The sequence below is a fragment of the Athene noctua genome, chromosome 5, assembly GCF_965140245.1.
Source record: "Athene noctua chromosome 5, bAthNoc1.hap1.1, whole genome shotgun sequence".
NCBI lineage: Eukaryota > Metazoa > Chordata > Aves > Strigiformes > Strigidae > Athene > Athene noctua.
In genome coordinates this window covers 43,571,182-43,589,570 of record NC_134041.1, presented here as the reverse complement: position 1 = coordinate 43,589,570, position 18,389 = coordinate 43,571,182, and the positions used below count along the sequence as shown (strand labels likewise).

Here is an 18,389-nt window from a genome sequence, read left to right as displayed (position 1 = left end):
ATACCTTTTATTTATCTACTGAGATTTTGACGCTTATGAAACTGTGCTGACGTCTATCTGCATTTCAGTCAGTAACCACAACTAGCAGGTCAGGCTAATTATCAGTAAGGGTCTCTTAGCTTATAAATAACCTGTCTTGTAGTCATGGTTTATCAGATGTGTCCTTTAAGTAGAGCAGGGCCAAGCACTATTTTTAAAAATAAATGCAGTCTAGAGTAAGGTGAAGCTTAACTGAAGACTGTACTTGATGAGAACAACACCCTTATAGCACTGGGTCAGTCATTCATGTCAGAGGCTTTTGCCACTTCCTAAAGTTGTGTGGTCAGTCTCTTTACCACCAGCTGAAGCCCACCCCATCTAGGCACAACTAAATCCACACAAACATACACTCAGAACAGGTGAAACTCTGTATCAGTACTTAGGCAGTAACATAAAGTTTAAAAACAACTTACCAAAAAGCCTTAACTGTGGAAGAGTAGGATTTAGTGTAGCTATAGCAGCTGTTCTGTCTCAGTGGTGAAGAAGTAGTAATCACCTGAATTAATTGGTATGTTCTGGGTGCATATCCATGGGCCTCTGTTAAGTGAGAAGTTCCCTGGGGTTGCAGAAAGAGCTGTGCATTTTCCCTGGACAGGCTGTAAATTGCCTACCACCACCTGCAAACCACCAACTTGGAAATCACCTATATAAATGAATTTGTGAAAAATGCACCCTGCCTTGAAATCCCTGTGAAGATTGCAGCAGTGAAAGTCAGATACATGGCTAAACACTGAGAGTGAGTAGAAATGATCTGACTGTTGTGGAGAGGGGACAGTAAAACAGCGTCCTCATCCCTAAGTTTTCTTCTGCTGTAGCTGACTTGCCTGTATCTCAGGGTACATAAGAGGAGTGAGCTGTTGAGGGTGGGTTAGTGGCTCTCCGTTTTGAGAGAATTAACTTGCAATATTTATGTGTCTTGGAAAAGGATGGAGAAGAAAGGAAAAAGGCTCTCAAGGGGTTGTAACTTTCTGAATTTTTTTTCTGGATGTTTTTAACTTCTGAGGGGGTATGTATAGATCTGCACCTCCCCATCTCCAGTTTATTGTATCGGAAGAACCTTGATGATCTCATGAGAGAATGTCTTTTCCTCACAGGTTTCTAGGTCTTCTCTGTGTAGTAGAAACTTGTGATTAGTGTTAGAGAAAGTGGTTTTTAAATAATAAAAAATTCCTTCTTTTTTGAAATAGAACATTCTACTTCAGTGTACCTGCAATTTCTTAAGGGCCAAATTAACATATTGTGGGAACTGTGGCCATATGCTCTGAGAAAGTGAATAAAACCCATTAGGGTGTGTGCATAGGAGGGACAGGGAGAAGAATGATTAATTTTTAATCAGACAGAAAGCAACTTTGTAATAACAAACGCACATCATAAACTACTTTCTTGCTTTTATCTGTTAGGAATTATCTTTACATAAGTGATAAATCAACTTCTGATTTGAATAATCTTTGTTTTGTTATGTTTAGAGACTTAATTTATACCAGTCTTCCATCAGCTTTAAAAGGAATATGCTCTTTTTCTTTAAATGTGCATAGAGATGGTGACTGTCTCCATTAGTAATTACAGGCAGCTTGCTTTTTTGGGCATAAAGCCTGAGAATATTATTGTGGAATGGATAACCTTAAAGTGGCACTTGGACTAAAAAATTCTATATGCCAACAATATGGTATATACCATTCCTGCTCTGGAAAACTTCACTTATGCAGCAGAAAGCATATGTTAAGTGCACCAGTGAGGGAGGAGCTGTTAAATCCATATTAAGGGCCAATGTCAAGCAATTTATTCTTGTTCCTGGCTGCCTGTAACTTCAGTGTCATGTAGTTTTGCTTTGTGCTTTGAAACAAGAAGGTATTTTTCCCCATGTAGTGATATTGGATTGTAAACATGGAATTCCTTTTATGGAGATTAATAAAACAGTGAACCAAATAAAACATGGTTCGGTATGTTTTTACACTTAGAAATGTGTAGCTTCAGAACATAAGTGGAGTAATTGACATATGTCTTCCCCTTCCCAATATAGTTGAAATTTTAATTCATGAAGCAAGTCTTTAAGAGGACTGGAGGAGGGTGGGGGCAGAACCAAACAGTGGTTTTCAAGATATGTTAGCAAACATGTGGTGTTAATGCTAGTTACTGGAAATAATCATTAACTGGTGGTTGCAAATGCTAGGGTATGTTTCTTGTTCTGAATCTGCTAGAATTATTAAATGAAAGCCAAATTACACTTTTTTTTTTTGGCAGTGAGTTTTCCAAAGGAGAGAATAGGCTGGTCCTAGTCAGTCCTTGCCTTTAGTATTGCTCAATTTTGGTAGTGGCTTCACATACAGCTAAGACTAGCTATTCATCTCTACTTCTCTGTTGTATAACTTGTCTGTGTTGTTTCTAAGCTCTTGTTTCTGATTGTATTGTTTTACTTAGTCTTACTGGCTTTGTATTTTTTCACCTCAAATATGAAAATAAAGTATCTACAGTTAGTAATATCAATCTTTTGCTGCCATTTCTCACTCTGAAAAGCAAGTCAGACTTGCAGGCTAGACCTTAAGGCACATTGCAATGTGATACTTTTTTCCTTCAGTGATCCAGGTTCTGTTCTATCACTTGCTCAGTCAAATGCTGAGAAGCAATTCTTCTTGATACAGAAGTTGCCTCTGTGGCTATGGTTCTTAATTCCTGCAAAATGATAACCTTCCTGGTATTTATCTTTAAACACAGCAGTAGGAGCTTTTACTAAGGAACGTTGTTGTTATCTAATTTGAACAGTAAAGTATCTCTTATAACTGTTGTAAGTTCATCTACTAAATTAATTGTAATGTTTAATTGTGTAACTTCTTTAATTTTTATGACAACAGGTAAGAGAAAATTAACTCTAAATTGCCCTCTAATTGGAGTCTAAAGTAACAACTTGTGTTGACACATGGCGATGCACCACAGATGAGTGGTTATTGCAGCTACCTGCATATTGGAAAACACTTTGTGGATACAAGATGACTTGCTGCATGAGATGAACTGATGAAATAAAGGCTGGATCTTCGTTTTAGTTACAAATATTTTGCCGATGAATATCTCTTGAAAACATAAGCCTAGCATCCTAGCAACTCAAAACTGAATTGGGCGTGGGTGGGAGAAGCAAAGTGCATAGTATTTGGAAGTAGGTCTAGTTTGTCCCTGTAGTAATTTCAGGCCTAGTGCATCTGTAAGAATATGAAAAACAGGATAGGGAATCAGTAGAGAGGGAAAACCCTTCCTTTGTTTACTTTGATTAATAATTCAAGTCTACAAGCTCAAGGGCAGCCTTGGCTGCAGTGACCATGAAATGGTGGAGTTCAGGATTCTTAGGGCAGTGAGGAGGGTGCACAGCAAACTTGTTACCCTGGACTTCAGGAGAGCAGGCTTTGGCCTCTTCAGGGATCTGTTTGGCAGAGTAGATTGCTGTGGGATAAAGCCATGGAGGGAAGAGTGGCCCAAGAAAGCCGGTTAATATACAAGGATCAGCTCCTCCAAGATCAGGAGGGATGCGTCCCAACAAAGAGGAAGTCAGGTAAGAACACCAGGCCTGCATGGATGAACAGGAAGCTCCTGGACATGATCGAACATAAAAAGGAAGCCTACAGAGGGTGGAAGCAAGGATAGGTAGCCTGGGAGGAATACAGAGAAACTGTCCAAGCAGCCAGAGATCAGGTGAGAAAGGCCAAAGTCCCAATAGAATTGAATCTGGCAAAGGACATCAAGGGCAACAAGAAAAGCTTCTATAGGTAAGGAAGACTAGGGACAATGTGGGCACTCTCCAGAAGGAAACGGGAGACTTGATCACCCAGTATATGGAGAAGGCTGAGGTACTCAACTTTTTTTGCCTCAGTCTTCACTGGGAAGTGCTCCAACCACAACGTCCAAGACATAGAAGGTAAAGGTGGGGACTGGGAGAATGACGAACTGCCCACTGCAGGAGAAGATGAGGTTTTAGACTAAGGAACCTGACTGTGCACAAGTCCATGGGACCTGCTGAGAGGCATCCACAGGTCCTGAGGGAACTGGCAGATGAAATGGCTGAGCCACTGTCCATCATATTTGGGAAGTTGTGGCAGTGTAAGGTTGCCTAAAGCAGCCTCTTCCCTGGGTGTGTTCAAAGCCAGGTTGGATGAGGCTTTGAGCAACCTGGTCTAGTGGAAGGTGTCCCTGCTCATGGCAGGGGGATTGCAACTAGATGGGTCTTTGTTGTAGTTGTACTTGTCCCTATTCTGAGACTGGAACTAAGTTTTCTGTAAAAGTGTACTGAAGAACTCACTCTGGAACAAATCTCTTATTCTGAAGTAAATAATGTTCTGATGCTTCAGAATAATTATTTGCTTATGAATAATTATCAGTGGATAACTGGAAAGGGAAAAGAAGGAAATAAAGCCCTCAACTCCCAAAGGCTTTCCATGATTAATGAAACTGTCAGCTCATATTGACTCTTAGTTGATGATGATCTTTCTCACTGAGAGAATGTGTGTTGAAAGTTTCTCCATACCCTGCCTTCATGGGTAGGGTAGGAAACTGATTCATGTCAGGGTTCTCCTGTAAAAGTGGAGAAAAGAAACAAGCCATTCCTGTAGAAAACTTGTGTGTCTTGTTGCTGTTGGCTTAGAATCCTTATGAAGAGACCTTTTGTAATAAAACTCCATTGCGTTTTCCATCAGTGGTTACACTCACAGAATAGTGAGCGAATGTAGCCTGATCCTCTTTCACTGAGGATAAGTTTCCCTTGTGCCAGACTTTCAGTGTGTTTTGGGGACAGGGGTTGCTGAAGGCAGATCTTCTCAGTAAAGACTGAGGTAAAGAAGGTACTGAGTACTTCAGCCATTTCCGTGTTGTGACCAGGCCCCCCACCCGTTCAGCAGTGGCCTTACATGTTACCTAGTCTTCATTTTGCAGCTGCTGTACTTAACACAAGCATTTTTTTTGTTGTCCATCATGTCCCTTACCAGATTCAACTCTAGGTTGTCTTTGGGATGGGCCCCATCCCTGCATGCTCAGGTAGTGTATTGGTGTTCCTCTTGAGTCACCTGTCCATGCTTCTACCTTTTGTGTGCCTTCTTTTTATGTCAGTTTTGTGAGGAGCATTCAGTTCATCCATGCAGGCCTCCTGCCACCTTTGCTGGACTTCCTGCTCCTCAGGGTGAACAATCCTTGAGCTTGGAGGAGGTGATTCTTGAAAATCAACCAGCTCTCTAGAAGCCCTCTTCTAGGAATTATATCCCATTGGTTTTCTCCAAGTAGGTCCCTGAAGAGGCTAAAGTCTGTTCCTAAGCTCAGGGTCTGACTTTTCTTGTTTCTTCCTTTCAGAATCCTGAATTCCACGATCTCATGGTCACTGCAGCTAAGGTTGCACCTGGCCTTTGCATTCCCAACCACTTCTTCCTTGTTTCTAATAGCAGAGTGCCTCCTATCTTTGGCTCCTCAATTTGTATCTATCTACTAATGAAAGACGATATTTAGAGCTTACAGTGCATGATAGGAAAAGTACAGTAGTTCTGTACAGTATTGCAGTGGAGGTAAGCAATTTTCATATTAAACTGATTTTCTGTGATGGCCTAAGAAGGTTTGACTTGAGCAACTATGCTTAGTCTTTGTCCTCAGGTACATATGGTGCATAAAGGAAATAACAGACCTGAGAAAGTGCTGCTTTGGCAGCTTTATAAGCTTTATGCTAGGGTAGCTTTGTTTATGCAGCTTAAAATGTTTGTTATTGCTGCAAGTGTTCTGGTCTCAGTGTTCTATGTACTAGAGTTGTGACAGTTTTTGGTCACTTTGACTAGGATACAGTAAATCTTCTATCTTAATTTCAGAATTGTCTAAATTATTTAACTGTCCTAAAAGCTACGGATTAGTTGAAGGCAGTCTCAGTTCAGGTTAGCAGTAGGCAAAGACCAAAAGCCTTGTTCTGTAATTAATGTAAATGTAACTGCATTTGCAATTCATAAGGATATTCAGGCGTGCTTGATATTCTTGTGATGGTGTTTATCCAGCAATGTATCTTTTTAAAGTAGGTGATAGTAAAGATTGCATTTTGTCTTTTCTTTTTAATGGACACATTGATGGCAGTACCAGACTATGCTCTTTTCAATGTTTGTCTTCTGTTGGAATAGTAAAGTACAATGGTATTAAACTTGAACTGCATTTTAGTAGCGGAGTCTTTGCATGAAAAGAGACAAGGCTGTCGCTTCTTAAGTGCTGAGGAGTGCACAAGAAAATAGCTATAGAAATTAGTTTCTTAAACAGGTATAGTAACACAAGTGCTGAAGTACTAGTATGAGCAATGGCAATTATTTCTGTAACCCCTTTATTGATGAGGAGCATTCTGGCCTGTACTGGGTAAGTCACAAGTGTCACCTTAGCTGTCCTTGTGGTAATGGCAAACAGTAATGACTGTTTTCTTCTGTCTTTAGTTTTATTAAATTCTCATCAAATAGATGCTATGTAATGTAAGAAACGGGTGCATTAAACCAGGAAGCTTATTAAAGGCTGAGCCAGGAAAGTCCATATCAACTTCCTTGTCCATTCTAGTCTTTCAGCCATTTTCTGGGTATCAGCTCTTCATTTGCAGAAGAGTCTGAAGACTCCTGTCCAGCAGGGAAGCTATTAAAAGATGTCATCTGGAACTCCAGTTATTCCAACTGAGTTGCTTTCTCTGCTGTCTTCAAACTTTTTCCTGAGTTTGGAAGAAGCTGTATACTTCAACTGTTTTTGAGGAGGAAGGCATTAATAAAACTTTTTCTTATGCAGGCATTGTCTTGTTTGCCTGCACAAATACTACCTTGGAAGGAGCAGAAACAGACTTCAACCAGACTGATAGTCAGTACATGTGACAGCCAGGTAACTTACAAGTTGCAAGAGTGTTTGGGTGGATTTGGTTATGCTTTGAACAACTTCTCATAAATGAGTAAAATATCTATATATAAAATAACTACTCAAATGAGTAAAATATTTGCCTGGGCATAAGCAATGAATAGTTAAACTGTTAATCTCAAAATAGTATCAAGTAGTACATCATTGAATGAAACAATTAGTGCTAAGGTTTAGCTGTATGCAAGGTGACATGTTCAACCTTCCTATTTAAACTCTATGGAAACCTTGTCAGTTGCTAACATATGTACATGCAGTCATCATAACTTGCTTAGCAGATGTTTTTAATACTGAAGTGTGTGATGTACTGAATGTTTATATTAAGAGTTATCACTATTTAAAAAAATGCTGCTTCAAGCATCTACTTGGAAGTTCCTGAGAAAGTTACTTGCTTTTGTGTGTCTTTGCTTTTAAAGATCTTGTTTTTGTAACTTTGCTCAAGATTGATTGCATTTCAGCCTCTGAATGTGTATACAGGTGTCTAACTGTCCTTCAGCTAAGTCTTCAAAATCTGATTCTGTTAAAACGGGTCACAAAAACCACTCAATACTTGAAAGAGAACTTATTCTCAAGTGTAAAAACATTTTCCTAAATTACTTCATATAACCTCTTACGAGGTTTTAGGTGAGAGAACAAGTTAGTAGACTGACTAGCGTTTGGACTACTCTAAAATCACTTTCACAAGCCTAGCAGTCTCTGCAGCTTTTAGAGCATAATAGTTGTGCTGAATAACAGAAATAATCAAATAGGGTTTCTCTCAAACTCCAGAATAGTAGCAAAAAGGTCACTTTTTATTTAGCTTGCCCTGATACAATGACGAAAAACCAGAATTGTGAAGGGGAGGTAACTGCCAAACTACTGACTTAACTGTAGCAAATGGAAAAGTGCTGCTTGATTTCTTGTCGCACTTATGAGAAGTTCCCTTTTTCTCAAAAAAATAAAGGGGTGGGGAGTGAGAACCTCACTAAATTTTAGGTAAGTTTCAGCTTGACTTCAGTCTTTCTCTGATGGGGAAAAGTAGTAGCATGACATTTCTTTTATTTCTCTAAAGTTAATGCTGGAGAAAACCTGCATTCCTTATCTCTCTGACTAGACTCCACTGGCACTTGGAGCTGCCAGAGCAGCCAGGTGCACTCTACGCCCCCATGCAACAGAAAGGAATGTTTTTTTTGGCTGATAGGGTTTTTTTCCTCTTCCCAGCTTGATATCAGTGATTATTGTAGTTCAAAGGTATAGAATATAAAGTGTTTTATCTCTCAATTGGAAGCTAATTTGTGGCATAACAGTTTTGCTGTGACAATTTTTTGAGGGGGAGCAGTTGGAATCTGACCTTTTATCCAATTATTCAGGATAGTGAAATGCTAAAGAGACTTTGCAACCCTGAAGGAGTTACTGACTGCTACAAAGAGTTGTTGTTTAGCTGTTGTGGCAGATTTTCACATAGTTGTCTTGCATTTTTTTTTTTTTCTTGCAAAAAGCAGACTTCCCTGCACATGGCTTACTAGTTTTAAATATTTTGGTGATGCTGATAACTAACCTTGATACTGTGTGGCAGTGGAGGAAGTGAATGGAAGCTGTGAAACAGTTTGTGAACTTGATGCATATAGCTTCTGCTTTCACAGTTGACTGCAATTCCTTTCTTCAGATGTTTTTTCCAGTTTGCTTGTTAGCTGGCCAAAAACTTGTATTCCTGTTTACTATAGTATAATGGTTGCTCAGAAGAGTGGTTCTCTTCTGTTCCATTGCTTTTAAAATTGGAGCCAGCTTCCTTAGATAGGACAAAATGTTGGAAAAGAGTGTAGCTTCCTGTTATAGGAGATGCTTTTAGTCAGACTTGCAGCAATACTGCTGTTTCTCTTTTCAACCACATTCTTATAGCAAATATAAAGGAACTTGTCTCTAAATGTGTTTACCTTACAAAGATTTAAAGGATTTTTCATTAATTTCTATTAAACTTCTAAAAGGGTTTTAACAGAAATGGTACCTATAACTCCTCAAAGTGGTAGCAATTACATACTATCAAGTGTTGGTGGCACTTTAATATCCTTTTTCTAATGTGGAGTTCATTTGTCAACATTCTTCTAATGTGACTCAGCAATGGTCTGCTGTTAAATGTTGTTATGGATGATATGTATTTGTACAGTGCCTGGCACAATGGAGTTCTAAAATACTAATGAATTACGGTAAAAGAACTCAGAACTAATACCAGATCAGACATTTCTTTGATTTTTTTTTTTTTAATTATCCTCTATCAGTTACTTCTGTTGAGTGTCTGCTTTGTAACAGTTTGCAAATTCATTATGATGACTCTGCACATAAGTGGGTTGTCTTCTACATGCTGAATTACTTGCAGAGCTGGTACAAGTGGTCAGAAGCACTGAAGGCAAAATCAGGCTGGAAAACAATAACATGATTTCAAGTTTCTGACACACTGAAGTTTTTTTTTTTAATGGTGCTGTAAAATGAGCACTGTTCCTTGGAAAACAGCCCACCATTTCTAGTCCTTTTTCTGTTTAATGTAACTAGATACTGTTGTAGCTAATTAAAACATTACATTTAACGTGAGCAACGAATTAACTGTTAGTCAAGTAAAATCAGACTCTTATGAAACACAAATTGTCCAATATGCTACAGAAGTGGACAATCACTATAATAATATATTGTGTTAGTACATATCATGCTGGTGAAGAAACATTTACTGTGTTTATGCCAAAAGATGAATGCTGTGAGTTTCTGTTACTTCAACCATATATTAGTGAACACATGAAGATAATTTTAATATAATATTTAAAGCTCAGTGAAAAGTATTAATTTATCAATAAAGGAAATTTTAAATGAGTATGTTTAATCCTTGTGTTTCCCGAGGGAAACAAAGTCAGTGAAAGAGAGAACTCTGCACTTGCGATTGATTTAAGTAAATAGATTAAGGTAGCATCTCTTATGTAAATTCCTTCTCTGCCTCAGTACTTTGTTTAGCACTAAACCCATCTAGTTTTTGTAACTCATCAAGGTAATGGAAATAGATACTTGCTTGACAAGGCTGCAGATAAATAAGCCAGCACAGATGACAGGCAGATGAGAACAAGTCAGTAACTTGAAACAGTGTCATGGGAAGACGTGGTGGGAATCGTAAACATTTCAGGATTGCTTAGAATGAAGGGTAGTGTTATGACAGTGTCTTTGGCAAAATAGTTACATTTAAAACATGCTAAAAAGCAGTGTCATGAAAATAGTGGGGTGGTGAGTATTCTTTCCTTTATCTACTGCTAAATGCATTGCCCCTAGCAGGTGCTGAAAGTCAGTGCATATTCTGATTTGTTGTGTCTTAAAAATCAATGATTGGTATTTCTCCTCCTCCCTGCTATCAAAGGTGTTCAGAACTGCTTCTTCCTTCTCATGTTTATAAATTTTGTCTTACTGCAGGAAACTGTTGCTGTCTTAAACTTAGGAAAAAAATTCTGTTACTGTGAAACCACTGATGCTCTAGGAGGGAGCTTGTAAGGGGTGCTGCCCTTTATTTCTGTGGAAGAGGGAAAAATCAGTGTTGAGCTGTGGTCTTCAGGAGTCAGTCCAAGTTTGCATATAACAAATAGAAGATCCCAAAATTCAGTGCCTGGTAGCCAACCTACATTTGTGGTATATTAAAATGCTTCTTGTAGTTAACAACCTGTCAAATTAGCAGCGTTTTCAAAAAATAAAATGGGTTATAAAAAGTGGCAATGTATTTTATAATTAAGTAATTTATAATGGACATCTGCCTTGCACTTGATTAGCCAGATACCTTAGAACCTTGAGAGGGAGAAACTTAACTAATATTCTGCATCTGAAACTTACTCAGGAAGTAATAGAGCATAGGTATTAATTTGTCTTCTTTCTTCAGCAACTTGAATATTTTCTGTGCCAACACATGGATAAGTGAAATACCAATTTAATAGTATTATTACAGAGGCCACCCTTAACTTAGTTTGTCATTCTGATGAAGGAAAAAACCAGCCTGGGGAGGAAGTCTGTTACTACTGATGTGAAGCTACAGCTTGGGTTGGTTTGGAGACTGTGCAGTACAATATTTACCTCTACTAGAAATGCAGCAGAGTGGCCTGTGAGAATCTGTATCTGGAAAGAAATCTTTCTTCCACTTCCTTGTAAGGTAAACGTAGATAGTTGCAGCTGTGAATCTAATTTGTAGAGGATAATTGCTGTATCTGATTTTTCCAGGTGAGTTTTGTATGTGCTCAAACATCAGAGCTGACTTGCTTGAGTGAAGTGGAGTTACAATGTCTTAAAGTAGTTTTAACTCTGGAGTACTGGTTTAGAAGAAGAAACTTTCTTGGTTAAAGAATTAACTTCCAAATTATAATAGTTCTGTAAAAAGTCTCACATCATCAGTATATGCTTTTGTTTCCTTTAAGTTGTGCATTCTGCAATTAGCTAAACCATCCAAGTCTCAGCTCTGTACTGGTAACAGAGTTAGTAGACATTAGCAGCATGAATAAATGTCTTTTGATACCCAAATGATGTCAGTTTTCGGTTTCCGTATGGTTCTTGTTTCATAGTTACGTATTTTACTTGGACAGCAGGATTTCCCTAGCCTCAAGCCAATTGAATTTGTCTTAATTGCCATTGTAGACAGGTAGATCAGTTTGCTGCTATTAGAGACCAGATGGTTGGAGTGTTCTAATTTACTTGACTTACTGCCAGATGACTTTGAAATTGTACCTTGCTATGCCTGGAATGCAGTCTCCAGGGTAATCATGAGAAAACCAGAAGCTGGTATACAGCTTCCATATTAACTGAAAGGCAAAGTGGATAGGCTCTGATTTATCAGTCTCTAGGTTCATGTCTGGCTTGAAGGAATAGTCGTCTTGTTGACTGATGTCACTGGTAGTATATGTGCATTGCTCACTAAACTATAAGCAGGAAGACAATACAGCTGTATATTTTTTTGGACTTATTTTTCAGTCTCTTAATTGCATTGGCCTATTCCCCTGCATAGTACTAGAAGAATTTAAACCTTCTTAAACCAGTGTTAAACTCACTAATTCCAAGTGACTTATCAATCATATTTTGAATTTAAAGCAAGATGAGAGTGGAATGATGAAAAAAATGGAAATTTTATTTGCTAAATGCTTCTGAAAGGGCCTTTGAAGTAAAAACAAAATGTTGTGTTAAACTCCCAAGTGGTACCTTGTTATAACTGACTTTTTTCAGTTTTATTGAATGAGAAGGATTAAATTGTGATGAGTGATCTGTACACTTGTTATCTTGGATTATTTTTTTTTTTCTAAAAACACTTTAACATTGCTTGCTTTTTCTTTCACAGTTCTGTCTTTACTGGAAGCTGTTTGTCATCTGATGATCATTTGTGTGACTTATGAAATTGAGGTGGGACTAAGACACTTCATGATGTACCCCAAAGTTGTTTATTTGGCAAAGTTTTATGCTTTGCTGCTATGCCAGGGTATATGCAGTTCTGTTTTGCTAATGTTTACCACATGGATTATGGTGGCTAAGGGTCAGGGCATGATAAAACAACATTGACTCCAAAAGTTGTATTTCTAAAAGGGCTAGTGAAAGAGCTTGAAATACCAACAACTAGACCTACTAGATACTGCAAATAAAGGTAGAACATGGGTTGCAATCAAAGTACTGTGACTGACAATGATGAAGGTAAATAGCTAATTCCAATTTTTTGTCTCGTTGGTTGTCAGAGCTCTTTTCCTTCTGTGTTATTTGGCTCCAATGACTGGTTTCACAAAGGGAAAATGAAATAATTGTGAAGCAGTTATTGAGCCATTCCTGTGTTTGATCCCACTGAGACAAACTGTCTCTGAACTCATTTTGAGATGAAGGACCTGCTTTCTAGCAACTTCAATGGACAAGCCCTGTGGGTAGGGATGAACTCTGTAAAAAGGTGTAGGCTACACAGCTATGTATCATTTACTTCAGTCATGATTTTCCTTCTGTTGTCATGGGTGAGCAGTGCCCCATAGTATGTAACCTGAATTCAAAATGCTTTCATGAAGATTTAATTCTCTGTTCATGTATTATTATTTTTTTAGTCTAGACTGCAAATGTATATCATCTATGCCAGCAAGGAATAGGCATAAATTCAGCAAGGAATAGGCATAAATTCAGCAAGGAATAGGCATAAATTCAGCATAACTTTGGCTTGCTTCTAGCTCTGCTTGATGGATTGTTCATAGTCTTGAAATCTAGGCCAGTTTTGCTTTCTTAAAAAGTGGGGTTGGGGAAAAGGACTGGCAATTCTGTTTAGAGATGGATTCTAGGCATGGATATGCATTGTAGAAACTGTTGTTATTGCAGAGTTACAGCACATACTTAAGTTAATTTTTTCAGGACAAACGTTTAAAGAAATAGAGAAAGAATCTGCAGAGAACTTTATGGAACTGCACTGATGTATAACAAATTTTTGATGTGAGATTTAACATTCATTGTCATGTCACTATTCTTCCTGGAAGCTTGCAGAACATGGAAGAATGCATAAACCAGTAACTGGATTTTAATGGGAGATGGCTTATGGTAAAGTCACTTTTACAGGCTACAGACTCAATCACTTTGAGTGGTACTTTGATTTGTCATGCAAACCTCATACTGTAGCTTATTTCTTGAGGGAAACCTGGGGCTCTGCTGGTGTTACAGCTAGAGCTGTATGTGTTCACTGGATGATGATGTGAGAGAGTATTTTTTAGGCTCCTTGCTAAAATGACAGATGTTTTAAATTAGTTTCTGGAAGATTGTAAGAAATAATTCTAAGATCATCTTCCTTTTTAACTGGGGAAATCCTATAAGCTGCAAGGAAAATTACACTTCAGCATTTGTCAAATTGGTATTGTCAATATAGGCATTTAGAAAAATCTTTGTTTAAAAAAACCCAAAACAAATGAACCCACCCCCAAACAATAAACTTTAGAGTCCCATGTTATATATTTGCATGGTTTATTCTAAGATACATACAGTCTGTACTTTCAAACATCTAGATGTTAAGATAATTAGATATTATTGGATGTTTATGTGTCTATTTAAACTTAGAGAATTACAGAAGCTGAAACTATTTCTTTTCACTGAACAGTTGTTCTTTTGCTATGTCCAGCAGGCTAAGAAGACAGGAAAGGGACCTTGTGGGGTGCTTTCGTCTTGTCTGTCTTTCTTGCAATACAAGCAGATATGACAAAAAGTTGTAAAACTGGTTACAAGGGAAAACCTCAGCCTGATCAGAAAAGTTTCCTCTTGCTTTTCTAGGGAGAAAACACTCCCCAGCAAGAAGCTTAAAACGTCCTGATCTTTTTACTGATCATTGGCAGACAAGAGTGCATAAGAAAGACTTACAAGCAAGGTTAAAAGCTAAAAGCAGCAGGAAATCTGTCATCTCCTGGTTCTTTCAGCTGCATTCCTAGAAGGCTTTTCAGAGACCATATATATGCCCTCTGACTTGTGTCCCCCATTTTCTTTATCATTTTCTTTATATTTTAAGACTTGTCTGCTTCTTGTTCTCTGAGTAGCAGGGAGCAAGCAGGAAAGTAGCTCATTCTTTATTCAGCTGATTTGCCTCTAGTATCCCAAAGAGTATGGAAATAAATATGGGTGGGTGGATGTTGTAACTATGAAACTGTCTTGGTAAGTTTTGCTTGAGAGCTTCCCTTACTTTGTGTTGCTCTGGGCAGGTACAGTGTTCAAGATGTTATGGTCTCTTTACTGTAGTAATCAGTGCAGTTTCTGAGGAACCTTGAATAATGGCCACTTCAGTATTACTTAAAAGCTTCTATTCGATGGAGATTGTTGCTTCCCAGTTAGCTAGGGCAAGATTATTTTAGGAGGTAAGAATATCTGAAACCGAAGGTTTTTTCCCCATGTATACTGTTGGATAGAAATAAAATACAGGTTTCACAGATAATTGTTCTGTACTAGCATGGAGCTTGACAAGCCTTCTGTTTGAATGGGGTATGTGTAGATATTACATTTTAAGGAAAAAAATCTTTATTCCCTTGATATTGGAGTATAAAGAGGGTAGAGTTGAGTGACTCTCCACCTTGTGTTACACAGCTGTGTGTCTAAAAATTGCGTAGGCCATGTAAAATTCAGTCTGAAGAAAGAGTATCTTATTAAAACAAAGCAAGAAACAAAACCCCCCTAACCACAAAGCTAAAAAGGAAAACCCACAAAACTCTTTTGTGGTTGTGTATTTTTAGTCATCAATGTGGCTTCATGTTTTGAGACTTTGTCTGATGAATGGTATGTGGAGTACATTTGTTCTTTACATGCCATCTCTACACCTTGGCTACAAATGCACAGAGCAACTTCTGGAAAGGTTAATGGCCATGTAAATATGAAATGCTTTCCTTTGATCCACAAGATTTTATATTTAAACGGATTCAGTGAGTGTATGCTGTACTGGTGCTTAAAATACTGTAAAAATTCCTTTTTTCTAGAAAGATATGGGACTTCTTTAATTGAGGCCTGTCCTGGTTTGAGCCCAGAGGGAGAAAATAAAACAAAAACTTCAGGAACGGAGATAAGGAGAGAGAGGGATGATTCACCTATTATGGTCATGGATAAATGACAAACTTCTTAGGGGAAGAAAAAGAACATCAATGTAATTTAAACTACACCACCACCATTTAATTTAACAGTAGGACAGTGAGAAGTGTAACCACATCTTAAACACCTTCCCCCCCACCCCTTCCTTCTTCCCAGGTTCAGTTTTGCTCCTACTTTCTCTAACTCTACCATCCCCTGCACCAGTGGGGGGAGGTTGTGGTCAGTTCATCACCTGTTGTTTCTGCTGCTCCTCCTTCCTTGGGGGGAACTCCTCCCTGGCTCCAGTGTGAGGTCCCTCTCGTGGGAGACAGTCCTTCTTGAACTTCCTTTGGTATAAGGCCTTCCCATGGGCTGCAGATCTTCAAAAACTGCTCCAGTATAGGTGCCTCTCAGGGTCTGCAACCCTCCTAGCAATGAACTGTCCCAGCACAGTCTTCCCTCAGTCCTGGCTGCCTTTGGGTGCAGCCACCTGCTCTGGTGTGGGGTCTTCCATGGGCTGTACATGGGCATCTGATCTGCTGTGGACCTCCATGGGCTGCAGGGGCACAGCCTGCCCTCTCACTGTGGGCTGCAGGGATGTTTCTGCTCTGGTAAACCTCCCCCTTGGCCTCCACTGACCTTGGTGTTTGCATGGGTGTCTCCCTCACAACTCCAATGTTTCCTCTGATGTTCCCCTTCATCAATACATTATCACAGGTGTAGCCATGGTCACTAACTGGCCCAGCCTTGGCCAGAGGTGGGTCTGACTTGGAGCCAGGGGAGCTTCTGAGAAGCTTCTCACAGGGGCCATGGCTGTAGCCCTGTCCCCTGCTACCAAACCCAACACAAGGCCTCATGGGATCTGCCTGAAATCTTGGGTCCTGTCTGCATGCTATATAGTGCTGAGGATATTGGAGGAATGAGTATTTCTGCTTTTTTGGACTTTGAAGAGAAATGCCTTCATAGTTTAGGACAGTGTTGAAATTAAAACTCCCCATAAAAAATTAAAATGGAAGTTGACCCATGTCCTGTATGTTGCTTTCATTTGAAGACTAAAGAGACTAGGTAGCCATAGCAAAGAATGTCTGTATATGTATGTGTATATATAAAGTGTGCATAGATCTATAATTACTTGATAATGTTTCCTGGAGTAGTGAACCTAGATCCTCTTATGCTTTCCAGACTGAATGAATAAATGCTTTTTGTATGGTCGAATAAAACTAGAAGTAACTTACACTTGATGTGGTGTAACTTCGGCAGACATTGGTCCTTAGCTGCTTCTGTTCAATATACCAATAATGATGGTTACAAGAGGGTAGCTTCAATTTGAAGGTCATTCTAAACTTTCTCATGCATTATTTAAAAACTGTATATCCTCAGAAATATACTTAATATACTGAACTATATGCAGATTGGTACAGCTGCAAGAAGCAAATCTTGAAGGCATAGTTCTTTGGAAATGAAGTATTACTCTGTATTTTTACCTGGTGACAGCCTTCTGTGTGAACCATGTGTAATCCAAAACTTTCGCAAATTATCATGCATGTGTGCATACAAACAGGTGAGAAATACAAAGGATGTTTCATGAGTGCAATGGAAATAATTAGAACAAACAGTCAGGGTGGGTCATGTAACCCTGTCCTAAGAAATGCGGTATGAGATACATTTCTAAGACATTGTACCTGAGGCATTGCTGTGGAGTTTAGGTGTCAAAGCAACACTGCTGTGCACTATGATGCATGGCTCTTTGTGGTGGTTTGAGCCCAGAGGGCAACTGAACACCAGGCAGCCCTCACTCACCCCTTCCCACCCAGCCCCCACCAGTGCTGGAAAGGAGAAAAAAAGAATCGAAAGGCTCAGGAATGGAGATAAGAACAGAGAGGGGTCTCTCACCCGTTAAAAGGCAACCTCTCACAGGTGAAAGACAGACTCCTTAGGGGAAGAAAAAGGACATCACTTTAATTCAAAACACTAACGATAATGACACTTACCACATTGAATGGGACAGGAAGAAGTGTTACCATATCTCAAAAACACCTTTTCCCCACCTCTCCCTTCTTCCCAGGTTCAGTTTTCTTCCTGATATTTCTACCTCTGCAGCAGCACAGGGGCAGGGGGAGGCAGGGTGCAGTCAGTCTGCCTCTTCTTCCTCCAGGACTCAGGGGAACCACTTGTCTGCATTCTTTACCCTGTTCCATGTGGCATCCCTCCTGTGGGTGACAGCCAGCCACAAACTTTCTCCATTGTGAATCCTCCCCACAGCATGCATTCTTATCAAGATGATCTGATGTAGGTCATCTCCATGTGTTGTAGTTCAGCACTGGGAGGAATGCAACAGTGGGGGGGCTGCTTCTTCCCACAGAGTTTCAGAGATCTTCCACAGGCCATGGGTGAATCTCTGCTCCTCTGATGACTTACATGGGTGGCAGTGGGGGAGTGGCCCTGCTGTCTCACCACAGGATACAGGGGAACTCTCTGCTCTAGTGCATGTCCCCCTCTTCCACCTCCTTCCTTCCACAGACCATGGCGTTCCCATAGGTGTCCTTCTTGTAACACCTCCTCACAAGTACTAACACCCTCTCAGGTTCCCCTTCTTAAATATGTTATTGTAGAGGTGCAGCCACCATTGCAATTGGATCAGCCTTGGCCAGAGATGGGTCTGACTTGGGGCCAGGGGAGCTTTTGAGAAGCTTTTCACAGGGACCACCACTATAATCCCTTCCCCTGCTACCAAAAACCCCACTATGCAAACCCAGCACACTGTTAGTGAGCCTACAATGAACATAAGAGACAGAAACCTATCATAAAATTGAAGACTTTTAACCTCCTCACTGTTCTTCCCTTCTTTGCTTATAAATATCTGTGTGACTGCTTGTAAGTCTAGTAATAATAGATTATTTTTTTTTTTTAATAAAAGTAGGCTAGGCTGACTC

The 18,389-nt window shown here is 39.4% G+C and overlaps 1 protein-coding gene across 3 annotated transcripts in view; it reads left to right on the top strand.

Annotated features, from left to right (window-relative positions):
- Positions 1–18,389, top strand: part of VCL (vinculin) — a 65,201-nt gene that overhangs the window by 4,965 nt on the left and 41,847 nt on the right. The window lies entirely within an intron of this gene.